This window comes from Apium graveolens, chromosome 2 (genome assembly GCF_009905375.1).
Source record: "Apium graveolens cultivar Ventura chromosome 2, ASM990537v1, whole genome shotgun sequence".
Taxonomy (NCBI): Eukaryota; Viridiplantae; Streptophyta; class Magnoliopsida; order Apiales; family Apiaceae; genus Apium; species Apium graveolens.
Window position 1 is genome coordinate 150,120,207 of NC_133648.1, and position 15,030 is coordinate 150,135,236.

Consider the following 15,030-nt stretch of genomic DNA (forward strand, 5'->3'; position numbering starts at 1 on the left):
TTAGTGAAGAAAATCGGGATTGAGTGGGAATAGAGCATCCTTCCTATGATGGGAGTTTGAGTTGTTAGGAATGAAGTGGTAGAGATGTTCACGAACCTAGTCGAGCCGAGTTTTGATCGAAGCGAGGCTAGTTATAATTTTTTTTTCTAACGAACATAGTCGAGCCGAGCTTTCTTAACGAACAGAAAACCGTGTTCGAGCTCGTTAACGAACGAGCCGAACACGTGATTTTATCGGAAAAAATCGAGCCTAGTCGGATCGAGCCGAACAAGAGCTTTCTCTATTAAAACGAGCTGACCCAAGACAAAGTGAAAATTTTTGGTCAAAACACCGGTTGACGACTAAAATAACAAACCAAATACCTTTTTTTAATTTTTTTTGTCATATCACTAAAATATATAAATCTTAACACCTGTATGGTTGGATCATTCATAAATATTTTTTTTAAAATTAAAATATTAATATGAGAATAAACATTAGTTACAAGTATAGTTGAAAACACCGGTTGACTATTAAAATAATAAACCAAATAAATTTTATTATTTCTAATTTTTTTTCATATCACTAAAATATATAGATCTTAACATATGTACGGTTGGATCATTTATAAATATTTTAAAAAAGATTGAAATATTAATACGAGACTAAACACTAGTTACAAGTATTGGTCAAAACACCGGTTGACTGTTAAAATAACAAACCAAGTACATTTATTTTTTTCTACAAATTTTGTCATATAACTAAAATATATAGATCTTAACATCTGTACGGTTGGATTATTCATAAATATTTTTTAAAAATTTGAAATATTAATATGAGGCTAAACATTAGTTACAACTTACAAGTATAGTTGAAAACACCGGTTGACTATTAAAATAACAAACAAAATAAATATATTTTTTCTAAATTTTTTGTCATATCACTAAAATATATAGATCTTAATATCCGTACGGTTGGATCATTTATAAATATTTTAAAAAAATCGAAACATTAATAGGAGACTAAACACTAGTTACAAGTATTGGTCAAAACACCAGTTGACTGTTAAAATAACAAACCAAGTATATTTATTTTTTTCCTACAAATTTTGTCATATAACTAAAATATATAGAACTTAACATGCGTATGGTTGGATTATTCATAAATAATTTTGAAAAATTGAACATTAATATGAAACTAAACACTAGTTACAAGTACAGGTCAAAACACTGGTTGACTGTTCAAATAACAAACCAAATACATTTATTTTTTTCTAAAATTTTTATCATATCACTAAAATATATAGATATTAACATCCGTATGGTTGGATCATTCAAAAATATTGTTTAAAAATTTGAAATATTAATATGAAACTAAACACTAGTTACAAGTACTATTCAAATCATTGGTTGATTGTCGAAATAATAAACAAAATAAATTTGTTTTTTTTTAAATTTTAATCATATCACTAAAATATATAGAGTTTAACATCCGTACGGTTGGATTATTAATAAATATTTTAAAAAAATTAAACATTGATACAAGACTAAATATTAGTTACAAGTATCGTTGAAGACACATGTTGACTGTTAAAATAACAAACCAAATATATTTATTTTTTCTTAAAATTATTGTGATATCACTAATATATATATATATATATATATATATATATATATTAACATCCGTACAGTTGGATCATTTATATATATTTTAAAAAAATTGAAACATTAATATGAGGCTAAACACTAGTTACAAGTACTGCTCAAACTATTGGTTGATTGTTAAAATAACCAACAAAATAAATTTATTTTTTTCGTAAAATTTTGTTTATCACTAAAATATATAGATCTTGACATCCATCCTTCATAAATATTTTTTTAAAAAATCAAAACATTGATATGGGACTAAATAGAAATACTGGTCAAACTACTGGGTAACTGTTAAAATAGAAAACTGAATATATTTATTTTTTTAATTTTTTTTTATAATATCACTTAAATATATAGATTTTGACATCCGTACGATTGGATCATTTATAAATAATTTTAAAAAAATCAAAACTCCAATCAGGGAATAAATACTAGTGACAAGTAGTAGTCAAATCACTTGTTAATTATTAAAATATCAAATTAAAAAATTTATTTTTAATATCTAATTTTTTCCAAATTACTAAAATATATATTTCGACATTCTCATGGTTCAATAATTGAAAAATATTTTATAAAAATATGAATAAAATTCATAATAATCATATATATATTAAAATATTTTTTTTGAATTTTTTTCGAGCCGAACCGAGTCGAGCTCGAGCCGAGCTCGAGCGGAACATGTCAAAAGCTCGGCTTGATCTCGGTTTCTTAACGAACACATTTTTGTGTTCAAACTCGAGCTCGAGCCCTTAACAACCGAGCCGAACCGTGCCCTTAACGAGCCAAGGTCGAGCGTGTTCGTGAACGGTTCGGTTCACGAACAACTCTAGAAGTGGAGGAATAAGGAATGAAAATTTTGAACATTTACCCCTAATCTAGTTCAAATGTCATTGAATTCCCGACAATTTCATTCTTCCCAACATACATAAATGTGAGGTTCTTAGGCGTTAGTAATTTAGTGTAGTATTTATAGAAATATGTTAACATATATATTTTCTGTTTTTATGATTAGCAGTCGGTGATTGATTACCTTCCTAATCTTTCAGAAGAATTCTTCATGTATCAAATATATAATATTGATGTTGTTTAATTATACCAATCTATCTATATTATACTATAATATCCGGAATGGAGTATAATTTGGTTAAACGGTTATTCCCTAATTTTGGTTATTAAAGAAAATAAATTAATAGTGTTATATATCCTCTAAACTACTAAATTATTAAAATACTAGATAAAGTCTACTTATCCTACTAAACTACGACCACAACATGTACTATTATTAATAAATAAATAAATAGTGTTATATTTCTGCTAATGTAATGCCCCCAAATCCGGGGTCAGGAATCTGGGTCGTCACGCCATCCTTCAATCATGTATAACCTGTATTAATTCAATAATCCAACAGACCCCAATCTAACGCATGCGCGCACACACACATACACTCAATTTATAGCCTTAGAAAGGATGTACAAAATGTAATCTTCTTTTATTACAACTCAAATGTACTTTACAGGATCTTAAACAATTATTCATAACCTCTACGTGAAGTTACAATAATTACTACTAACATCTTATACCTATCTGAATACTTTGGTCCACCTAAGACAAAGCTGCAAGGGATTCTCCCCACAATTTCAAGTGACTAAGTCCCACACCGGCATACTGGTAATCTGTTGTGTAGTGACATTTAAAGAAATCAAGAGTGAGAAATGATGTTCAACCATAATGTACAAAACAGTTGGAAAATAACTGTTAAAATAACACTTCGTCGTATAATAGGATGATTTGAAAACTTGGTGGTATACACCTTTTTCTCTTTAAATCATATTAGATATTCTATATATATCAAAATATCTTTACAATACTCTCGATAGTATTATGTACTCAGGAGAATCAATCGGTTGGTGTTATACACCTCTTTTCAAAATAATGTTTTCGATTGGCTTATTAGTCTGTAAATACCTTAATGGTAAACCCAGCACCTAGGCTTGGGTTACGGTATTGCATCTCAATTCCAATTGGAAGAATATGACATTTAATGGAGCCACCGCATACGATGATCAGTCATAATACGGATATCTGTAATCTTTTCTACTAGTAGAAGAATGACTTCCTTACTCCCGGTTATCACCCTGGCCGCATATGGGCTATGTGTCCCATTTTGGGTATACACACACTTCGTAGGTCCCTGAATACACATGGTACTGTCTCCTACGGTACTGGTAGTCTCTCCAGTACACGACGTACTGGATCTCTACATCTCCCTTGTCCTCGAAAAATCCTATCATATCTCTGGAACTCGAACTATATCGAAGTTTCCCAAGCATTTTGGTTGTTGATAGACACAACTCATCTTATATATGTATATATGTACTTTCGAGAATTTTCGGACGAAGTACTATGATAATGTGAGTTGACCATTGTCAACAGATAAGTATTTAAGGGGGGGGGGGTTTCTTTTGAAACTATAGTCAAAATATTTAAAGTATATCGATATAATATTCTTCGACGATCTGAAAGTATTAGTATGATTTTTTGAAACTCAAAAAAATATTTTAAAATAGGTTTTATGATTTTAAATGATATTTAATCATTTAATAAATATTTAATGATGAAATAATAATTATTAAATAATTAAACCTCGAATAATTCTATTTTAAGAAATATTTGAAATAATATTCCTCACTTAATTTATGGTTATATAATTAAATTAATCTTTAATAAATATAAAATAGTTGAGTTTGAAATAAACAATCGTTGGAGAATACTTCTTCAATATTAAATGAATATTTGAAATAATATTCATTGATCGAGTAATATAGTTGAGGGAATACAATTTTGGAAATCATTTTAAATAAATTCGAGGTACTTTAATATTTTATAAGAGGACATCGAGTCCCTTGGAATAAAATAGCTACAGACTTTTAATCGCCCAAAACATATCCGGGATGATTCCCGGGTTTATACTTTATAAAAACTGACCAACTCTCGGTCTTACAACTTATACATCACGCTCTACTATACCGTTAATATTCTTAAATAAAACACCTCCGGAATACTTCCGGGTTTTCATCAAATTATACTGACCGATCCTCGGTCTAAAATATACACCTCATATTTATAACGCTACTTTCTAGCATTATCAATTGAAATCCGGTAATATACTAAAATCATTAACATATCATATGACATTATATATCACAATTCGTAAAACTTCACAATACAACATCATGTATATATAACAATCATTTGAAAACAAACATAACACAACAGTTTTAAAAATGTAGGGTTTGAATACTTGCCTTGGTGCTAGGGAGTGCACGACCTCGGTTTCTCAGATGACAACCTACAAAAGAGGTCATGTTTATTCGTCAAAAAAAAGGTCATGTTCTAGGTTAGCACCCGACTAACATCCCGGTTTAACTATTAACTTCCGTAAACACGTCAATGCAACTAATTTCCGTTTTACCCATAGCTGGAACTTAAAAAATATATTTACGACCTTGACGGGTTTTCTTACATTGCTCATTCATTTTACAAAGTCCATTTCGAGTCTTAAGTGTACGCATGAGAAAACGCGCGTCGAAGCATCCATTTTACGCGTTTTCTCCTTGTGCGCTTTTTGCTCGAATATTTTTATAAAATCGAAAAATTCAAATTTTAACCCGATTCTGTTTAGGCCATTTTTCTTAATGTCTTGTCTAGTTTTTTCAATTTTTCCAAATTATTGAAATGCTTTTAAGGGTTCCAAAAATGTTCAACCCTTAGATAAATTTTTTGCAGTTTGCTTTCGCATAAGTGTTTTACTAAAATGGTCATATATTCTAAACCGTAAATCGCCTTGATGCGTTCTTTATATGTACGTAAACTACATATCAAAGGCTAGGTTGAAATGTCTAGTGGGTTTTACTTTACAGAATTTATATGGCCTAAACAGTTTGTCTAACCAGTTAATGTGCAATCAAAGTCTCAAATTCACAACAACATCAAATCCTTGAAGTTTTCATCTCTCAAATCTCATACCAACACTCAAACTCACCAATATTCATCCATTAACATGTGTTTAAATTTATATTATGTTAGGTCACACAACACTATAGAAGTGGGTTGAATATAGTGTTTATACAATCAAATCGATTTCAACACAAGTATGTAACAAAGATCAATTATATTCAAATAAACTCTGTTACAATAGAACTGTTGTTCTATCTCAGTAATGAACAATATAACTAAGATCTTCTAGGTTAAAATATATAATCTTCTCGATAATGATAACACATATAGTGTAAACCCTAAACTGTGTTTATATAGTACACAGTTACAAGATATATTCTAACTGATATGGAATATAATTATGTCTCCTAAAATATATCAATCAAATATCTTTTACAAGTCTTCTAGTCCTCTAACTCTTCATGCATATCTTCTTTTGTTTTAGTCCAGATCTTCTCCTATAAATTAGCCGCATTCCTTATCTGAAGTCTTTCCACACTTAAGTCCTGATATATATCTTCTGACGCCTTAAGTTCTGATATTAAGTTCTGATTTCAATAAGTTCTGATTTCAGTAAGTCTTGATAAGTCCTGTTATTAAGTTCTGAAAACTAAACACAAATCAGATTAGACATGACATCTCAAATATTTCTAACAATCTCCCCCAACTTGTAAATTATAAAAAATATATAAGTTAATAGATTTGATGATGTCAAAAACATTTAAGTACAAATGCAATGAGAGTTTATTTAAACAACTAACTACAACTTACAGTCCTTGTAGCTTTTACCAATCCCACTGAGTCAATCTGAATCCAAAGTGATTCTTGACAAGGTTTGATATCATCTTTTCTTCTTTATTCCTCAGGACTTAAGCTATTGTAGCTTGACTTGCTTCAATTCTTCACCTTGACTTCCAATCTGGTAGATTGCAGTCCTTAGTGCTGAGATGTGATTTCTTTCCAAACCATCACCAAGTCTGATCACCCTTGGATGAGAAGAGTCTTCATTGTAGCATTGACATTTCTCTTTTAGAATGACTTCAAGTTTAACAGAATCCTTCTTCATTGGAATTTCACTTCCATCATCTTCAACTATATTAGGAATGAATTCTGTAACCCTTAAACCATAAATTCTTGCTTTATCTCTTATGGTCTTCATAATGAAATTTGACCATCTCCTGGTAATCTCAAACTTTATCTCTAAAAGATAATGAAAGAATTGAAGTTCTTTCAGATATTTGTTCAGCACATCTGATTCTGAAATTTGATATGTTCTTTGTTAGGTCTCACACACTATAGAAGGGGGTTGAATACAATGTTTATCACAATCAAATCGAATATAAGAACACAAGTAACAGAAAACAAATTTTATTCAACACAATAAACTCTATTACTATATGGAACTGTCCTCTCTCAGTGATGAACAAATTATCACGAGAGCTGCTAGGGTTACAATGAATAATAACTTCGATTATGATAACACATATAGTGTAAACCCTATGTCTGTGTTTATATACTACACAGTTACAAGATAAATTCTAATTGATATGGAATATAATTCTGCTTCCTAAAATATATCAACTAGTTATCTTTTCTTCCAAGTATTATATTCTTCAGAGAATTCCTTCTTCATGCATATCTCTTCTTGCGTTTGTCTTGATCTTCTTTCCTTTCAATCAGCCACCTTCCTTATCTGAAAGTCTCCTTAAGTCCTGATATTATCTCCTGATAAATATCTCCTGATAACTTAAGTTTTGACAACTTAAGTTCTGATATCTTAAGTTCTGACTTCAGTATAAGTCCTGATTTCCAGTTAAGTAATGATTTGTCCTGTTAAGTAAGATCTGAAAACTAAACACAAATCATATTAGTCATGACATTATCAAATATATCTAACAATCTCCCCCAACTTGTAAATTAGCATAATATACAAGTTTAACAGATATTTGATGATGTCAAAAACATTAAGTACAAATACATGAAAGTTTGACTAGATAACTACAACTTACAATCCTTGTAGCTTTACCATCCTCAAGGTCTGATAACAGCTTCAGTCTGTATACACATCAGAATTTAAGCAGTTGTAGATCTTTGACTTGGCTTCAATTACTGATCTCTTTGATATCAGGAGTTGTTCTGAGATAGTTCTTTAACAAACATCTCTCAGCATATTCAAGTTCGTTAACCATCCTCCTTTTAGCATTCTTCAATTCTATCTTCACCAATTTGAAAGATAGCAGCCCTGAGATCATTTATTCTAGCTTTCCTTATATCCTGATCTAGTCTGATTAAATATGCCTTGTCAGACTCAAGATTGAATTCCACAGCCTCATAACCCAGAAAAGTAGTTATAATCTTAGCAGAGTTAGGCTTCATCTCGACAATATCACATTTGTGATCTCTGTACTTGGGACAGTATGTGCTGTCAGACTTTACAGAGTAAATATTCTTCTGTCTTTGAATTTGAGTCTTCAAATAATTTGCAGCACTATATGTTAATCTGTTCTTCACCTGAAGTAAGAATAGAACATGTTCCAGTTCCTCAAAATACTTCAGTGGTATAGCATTCTGCCTAATATGGTATACCCTTCCATCTTTCATAAAATATAACAAGATGTGTTCTTTCAGAAATGTATGGTAAACCATCTGTACAGATTCAAGCTGATTCAATCTATTAGGAGTTGCTCCAACACCTGGTTCACTTAAAGAAGTTAAATTATTGGTTGTGTTCTGTATTCTTCTTTCATCAGCACTACCCAATCAAGATTTATCTCTTGCTTTTTTTCCTGTAACAACTCTTGCTTCAAAACCACTTGTTGCAGTCTTCAAAGATTGAGTCTGTTTAGCTTTGGTGAATCCTGTTAGGAGTAACTTTGAAGGTTTAATATGAGCAATGTCAGAGGTTTCCTTTTCCTTATCTTCTGATATCAAGCCAACTTGAGCTATGTCAGAGGTTGCTTGCTTCACTGTCATATCAAAAACTTACTATATCTTGACTCTGAACAACATGAGCCATGTCAGAGGTTGTTCGAGAAATCTTATTTTTCATCAGAGTAAGACTAACATCTTCATCATATATTTCTTCATCCATGAATGGCACATAAACCTTTACAGGTTCATCAACTTTTTCTTTGCCCTTGGACCTTGGATCTATCTCCACTTGTGATTTGGCTTTAGTTGCCTCAGGATTTGTCCTTTCTTTTATCACAATGCCTTTAGCCTAAGGAAGTTTCTTTTCAACAACAGAAGCTTTAGATTTGGAGTTAACTTTTTCTAACTTAAGTCTAGCTTCTTCTTCCTTTAGACTCTCAAAGTCCATTCCTGGATTTTCTTTCAGAAATAACTGTCTTGAAATTTCCTCATCAAGTTCCAGATGTTCATCAGAACTTATCCTTTTACCAATATCAGAACTTATTCTTCTCCCAGTATCAGAACTTGTTCTTTGACTTGTAGTTCCAGCTTTGCTTGATGAAAAACCTTTACCTTGACCATGACCTCCACCCATTCTAGAGTTTCCCTGGTCATCTTTTTCATCATCCTTTCCCTTCAGTGTCTTAACAGTTTTGCATTTGGACTTAATTACTTTCTCCCCCTTTTTGGCATCAACAGGTAAAAGAAGAGAGACAAGCAATTCCACTGAGGATTGGATCTCATTGAGTTGATTTTGATGAGAAGCTTGATTCTTCAAAATTTCATCAATCTGAGCCTGTTGCTTCTCCTGAGTTTTCTCAATGTACTCAATTATGTCAAAGGTAGGTTTGAAAAACCTTTTCTTGTCCAGCTTGACAAGCATATCTTGCTGATTTAAGGATTCTTGAATCTTGTCTACCTTGGCCTGAGTTATAGATTATTGACCTTGAAGGTGCCTTGTACTTAGTGCAGTAACTCTGAGTTGTGTCTTGAAATCATCATTGACTAGCATCTCATCAGCTTTAGCCAAGTGCTCAGCAAGTATGTTTGAGGTAGGAACAGAATCAACTTTGTTCCATTCCTTAATGCACTCCCTTCCTCTAGGAGTTTCACTCCAAGGTACTGGTGCATCTTCTCTAATAAACTTCTTGATTAATTCAGCTTTGTTTGGAGCTTGTTGAGGTACATGTCCTGATGGACCAGCTGCATCAGCGTCTACATTGGCAGCATCTTCACTAGTAAGTTCAGCAATAGGAGCATCAGAACTTATAGAATCCGCATCATCAGCATCCTCTGATAAAAGAATAGTATGAGAGGCTATTGAGGCTTCAACATCATCCTCTAAGTGCTGATCTCCAATTAAGTTCTGATCAACAACCAAACCTTGATGCCCACCTAAAATCTGATTTTCATCATCCAGATTCAGAATTGGTGTAGTAGAAATATCCTCATTAAAATAAGCATCTAGAATTGGTGTTTTTGGTGGAGTGATTTGAGTTGGTGGAGCTTCTAAGTACAAAACCTCAGGCACAATCAAGTTATGAATATCAATCTCAGCACTTGTACCTGGGTCATTAGTATGTACTTGTTCAATTATAGGTGACACAGGAGGAGTAGGCACTCTGTCTTGAGCAATTTTTGGTTGTGCTGAAGGAAGTGATTCAATAAAAATTGGTTCTGTTGGGATCATAGATTCCTGACCCCCTTCCTTAGCTGCTTCCTCATCTTCTGATTCTGACTCAACTGTGTCCCTGTGAGCTCTTTGCTTTTTTATTTTCTTCAAGGGTGGAGACACTGTAGGAGCTTTATCGTCAGGATTTAGCTTTCTAAGCCTTTTGAGAGGCCTAGAACTCCCAGTTACAGTGTCTTTCTGAGAAGAGATCTTCTCAGCTTCTACTACAATAGGTTCAGACATGGGAAACTGTTCCTCATTGTCTGACTCATCTCTCAGAACAAGTTTCCTTCTCTTCTGTTCAGTCTGAGGTACTGTCTTACTCCTCTTGGGTTTGGAAGATGAAGGCTTCACAAGATGTGCTGAAGGTTGAGATTGAGATAACTGTGATGGTTTGAAATATGTCTTGATTGAGGGTTGAGTAGGTTGAGGTTGAGAAGTTTGAGGTGTTTGTATAGATGTGGTATGTTCTGACGGCTGTTATGGTGGCTGGGATGTGGGTTGAACATCAGGGTAAACAGATGTGTAGGTTTGAGGATCAGCATTTACCAGTATCTGTTTCACTAACTGAGGTATTTGTAAGGGTCTAACCTCTTGTTTCTTATTGTCAGCATTTAATAAATCATTAAAAGCCCTTTTTGCAAGCTTAAAGGGTGCAATTAAATCAGTGGTAGGTTGGGGTTCATCAGCACAACAAAAAGTATATATAAGCTGACAGAATCTAGCAAAGTATACTACATTCATATCCTCTGTCATCCTATCCCCTATGAAACCTAGCACAGCTCTTCCAAAATCAAAGTGAGTGTGATGAATAAGAGCATATCTGATTTGCTGACTCATGATTGGAATAGCATCAAAGTTGGAGCATTTATTGGCGAATGCCTTAGTGATGCAATCAAAGAAAAAGCTCCATTCTTTCCTGATATTTGCTCTTTTCAGTTGTCCAAGCTTTCCCAAGCATTTCTCATAACCCAAACTGGCCATAAGCTGCTGTAGAACAGGGTCCTCCACTGTTGAGAATGTACAGCCTTCTGGTAAGTGGAGAGCTTTGCGAACTGCCCCAGGTGTAACTACATGTTCAACATCATTTACTTCAAATACGATGCTTGGAGTACCAGTAGCACCACCATCATCAAAAATCCCAGTCCGCCAAAATGTCAGTACTTGTTGGCTTGAAATGGTTTGAGGTTGGGTCAAAGCATACCCAATCTCACCATTTGCTAAGAAATCTTGCACAAAGTGCAAATCTGATGGAGCTTCAGCCTTGTTCAAGATTGCAGCATAGTTATTTGGTACAAACTTGGCTCCATCAACAATTAAATTCTTGGGCGCCATCAGAAATAAGTGAGAAACTTGTTTGCCTGAAAGGTGTTTGATGAAATGTCTGTATAGTGAACCGTCAGAAAATGTGAGAGAATAAGAAAAGAGAGAGAGTGAAATAGAATAAAAATATGAATAAAAGATTTGAAAATCTTTTATCTCTTTTACTTAGACAACCCACGTTACAGCAGTCAATGAGGAGTGGAACAGACCATTACACAAGTCAAACATGCAGCAGTTAAGGAAAAAGTTAATGGGCACGGTAAATAAGCAATTATGACTTTGCACGTTTAGTTTTAAAAAAAAATGTGTTCCCACTAAACAAATGATTATTACTGCTTTATCTCACATAAACCAATATTAAAAAAATATGACCGTTGAGGTAATGACCAAAAAAAACCAAGTAAATAAATACCGCCACGTCAGCATGGGAACTTGATTATTATCAGAATTTAAAAGTCATCAGAATATGGCTTCTTAACTCGAAAAGTGAATGTTTATTCCTGTAATCCTTCACACAAATACTGATATGGGTACATCAGAACTTAATCATCAGAACTTCCATCAGAACTTGTCCTCAGAATTTATGCAACTAACACTTAAACAGTTCATCCAAAATAATATTTATCACCACAGTAATTTTCATCATTCATATGGAGTGTATGTGTGTGCATTAAGCTAAATATCAGACAAAGAGTAAAGTCTGATTCACTTCAGTACATCTTAGAAATAAGGCATAACTAAGAACTTTGCTTAAAATCTGTCATTATTCTGAAGTCTACTATAGAATGAGTTCATGCATGAGTCCACCTCGACTGTTTTGTGCTCATTTTATGCATCTTTTGAAATTCCTTTTTACATTGGCTTCTCAGTGTAAGTGAGTCACAACTGCTTATCAGAATTTATGCTATTATCAGAGTATTACTCCAGTAATCAGAGAATGTGAAAAGTCACCAAGAGAACTTTATTTTGCTTTTCTAATGCATATTACTTAATACCAGCAATGCACTTGGGTCTTCCCTTCCACATTTTTTTTACTCTAGATCTCAAAGGAGTACCTGATTTTTATTTATTTTCTTTTCTATTGATAAGTGAGGCTTATCAGCACTTAGTACATGCATCAGATTTACTAACATCAGAACTTAACAGATAAGAAGCAATATTCTAGTTTTTGACTTAGTAATAAGATACACAAAGTAAACTTCAACTAAGCTCAATATCAGAATTTTCTTGTGTTGATAGATTTCCACATAAACAATTACTTCAGACATGGGATCTTTAGTATATTAAAGACTACTGGTTCAGCATCTAGCACAATTATCCTCATTGGATTGAATAGTCACAGAAACATTCATATCACTATCAGAGTTTAGAAATTCACATCAGACATCAATCAGCATTTAAGCAAATTTTCAATTTAGGCACAAAATTCACAAAGATAGTAATATCTATAAATACTGATCATAAGTTCGATGTATCTGAACATAACTAAGCAGATTTAGAAAAAGAACCTGAAACCATTCCAAGTTCATTTACCAATCTTGTAAAGGTTGCTTCACATAGTGGTTTTGTGAAGATATCTGCTAGTTGTTGATCTGTTGGAACAAAATGCAATTCCACTATACCTTCATCCACATGTTCCCTTATGAATTGGTACCTAATGCTGATGTGCTTTGTCATTGAGTGTTGAACTGGATTACCTGTCAAAGCAATAGCACTTTGATTATCACAATAAATAGGGATTTTAGAATATGTTAACCCATAATCCAGTAACTGATTCTTCATCCAAAGAATCTGTGCACAACAGCTTCCTGCAGCAATGTACTCTGCTTCTGCAGTTGATGTGGAAATTGACTTCTGTTTCTTGCTAAACCAAGAAACTAATATGCCTCCAAGAAATTGGCAGCTTCCACTTGTGCTTTTCCCATCAATTTTGCATCCTGCAAAATCTGCATCTGAGTAACCTATTAGCTTAAAGTCTGACTCTCTAGGATACCACAATCCCAGATCAGCTGTACCCTTAAGGTACTTGAAAATTCTTTTCACAGCTGTTAAGTGAGGTTCTCTTGGATCTGCTTGAAATCATGGACAAAGACAGGTAACATACATGATATCAGGTCTACTTGCAGTTAGATTGCTCCCCCTGCACAGGTGCATCTTCCTTTGGCATAGTCACCACAGTTTCAATAACATCAGAGTTTAATCCATCAGAGTTTGCAGTATCAGGATTTAGACTATCAGGATTTACAGTATCAGAATTTAAAACTTCATTCTCAAATCTCAGCTGATCATGATCATTAAAATCTTCAAGTCCTGTAATCTTCTTATCATCAAAAGAGACATTGATAGATTCCATGACAACCCTTGTTCTTAAATTGTAGACTCTGAAGGCTTTAGTGGAAAGTGGATATCCAACAAAAATTCCTTCATCAGCTTTTAGATCAGATTTGGATAGCTGTTCAGGATGAGTTTTTAGAACAAAACACTTGCATCCAAATACATGAAAATACTTCAGATTTGGCTTCTTTTTCTTCACCATCTCATATGGTGTCTTTCCATGCTTGTTGATGAGTGCTGCATTTTGAGTAAAACAAGCAGTCTGCACAGCTTCAACCCAAAAATAGGTTGGTAACTTTGCCTCATCAAGCATGGTTCATGCAGCTTCAATGAGAGTTCTATTCTTTCTTTCAACAACTCCATTTTGCTGTGGAGTTCCAGGAGCAGAGAATTCCTGCTTGATTCCTTGGTCTTTGCAGAACTCTTCCATAATCAAATTCTTGAACGTAGTGCCATTACCACTTCTTATGATTTTCACAGAGTCTTTAACCACTTTATCCAGTTGTTTGACATGATCAATCAAGATAGATGCAGTTTCACTTTTTGTGTGCAAGAAATACACCCATGTGTATCTGGTGAACTCATCCACTATGATCATAGCATATTTCTTCTTTGCAATAGACATGACATTCACTGGACCAAATAGATCAACATGTAGTAAGTGATAAGGCTCAAGAATTGAAGATTCAGTCTTGCTCTTGAATGTAGATTTTCTTTGTTTTGCCTTTTGACAGGAATCACAAAGGCCATCAGGAGCAAATACTGATTTTGGCAAACCTCTCACAAGATCTTTCTTGACTAGTTCATTTATATTGTTGAAATTTAAATGAGAGAGTTTCTTGTGCCAATTCCAGCTTTCTTCAATTGATGCTCTAATTAACAGACAGATTGCAGAACCATCAGTACTTATTGAAAGCTTGGCTTCATAAATGTTACCATGCCTGTATCCTTTCATAACAACTTTGCCTGTAGATTTGCTTACAACTTCACAGTGTTCTTCAAAGAAATCCACATGATAATCTCTGTCACATATTTGACTTACACTCAGCAAATTGTGTGTAAGTCCTGAGACTAGAGCTACTTTTTCAATGATGACATTCCTCAGATTGATATTGCCATATCCCAAAGTTTTTCCCATATTGCCATCTCCATAAGAAACACTTG